This window comes from Hyalella azteca, unplaced genomic scaffold (assembly GCF_000764305.2).
Source record: "Hyalella azteca isolate HAZT.00-mixed unplaced genomic scaffold, Hazt_2.0.2 contig3972, whole genome shotgun sequence".
Classification (NCBI taxonomy): Eukaryota; Metazoa; Arthropoda; class Malacostraca; order Amphipoda; family Hyalellidae; genus Hyalella; species Hyalella azteca.
The window spans coordinates 5,958-6,945 of NW_025934200.1; positions in this window are offsets into that span (position 1 = coordinate 5,958).

The window sequence follows — 988 nt, forward strand, 5'->3', positions numbered from 1 at the left end:
ACCTGGGGACACTAACCACTCACCTGGGGACACTAACCACTCACCTGGGGACACTAACCACTACCTGGGGACACTAACCACTACCTAGGGACACTAACCACTCACCTTAATGCACTAACCACGAACCCGGGCGCAGTAGCCACACATGGAGGCTTCTTAAAATCTTTGTAACGAATTTGGCAGTTACATGACGGGAGCATTTATAGGTGTTCAGGAGTTAAACTTCACTTTAGCTGGTCGTAACTTACATCGGCTCAACGCCTCGGAGCGGGACAGTACGGCATTTTCAAAGTTCGAGAAAGATAGTTCCAGAAAGATGACGTAGCAGCCGGCCGAAGCCGGCTACTGCCACGGGAGCTCAGCACCAAGAACCTCTTGCCTCAACGGTTAGAACAGAACTCTCCATTGAGGTCTGCAGTAATTTTCACAGCCGTGGTCTTTCGATAGTTCAGCACAATTCAATTTAGGTACCGACGGGCTTTCTTAATTAGACAGCTTCGATTTTCGATCAGACGTGTACTTTGCTGAGGTCGTTTTTACTTCTATTTCAAAAGTAGGCATTAATTGTGAGACTTCTAGAAGTTTCAAGCATTCTAGAAGTTTCTGTCACTCTAGCACCTACCATACGGGCACCAACAATTTGGCCTCTTTGAAAGTCAGATAGGTTTGTCTTTCATAGGTTATATAGGCAAGGTTATAGACACAAAAATTTACTAAAAATATCTGTGCAAGTATACAATATCAATTAACAGCAACAATAAACAATAAAACCTAAAAATATATATGTCACGATTTCATAGCTTATGGCATGTTTAAAAATTACGATATCAAAATGTTAGGTGTTTCCCTTACTTTGTCAACCCCTGTATGCATATGACCCAGACTCACTCAGACCCAGACTCACTCAGACCCAGACTCACTCTGACCCAGACTCACTCTGAGTCTCTGACCAAGACTCACTCTGACCCAGACTCACTCTGACCCAGAC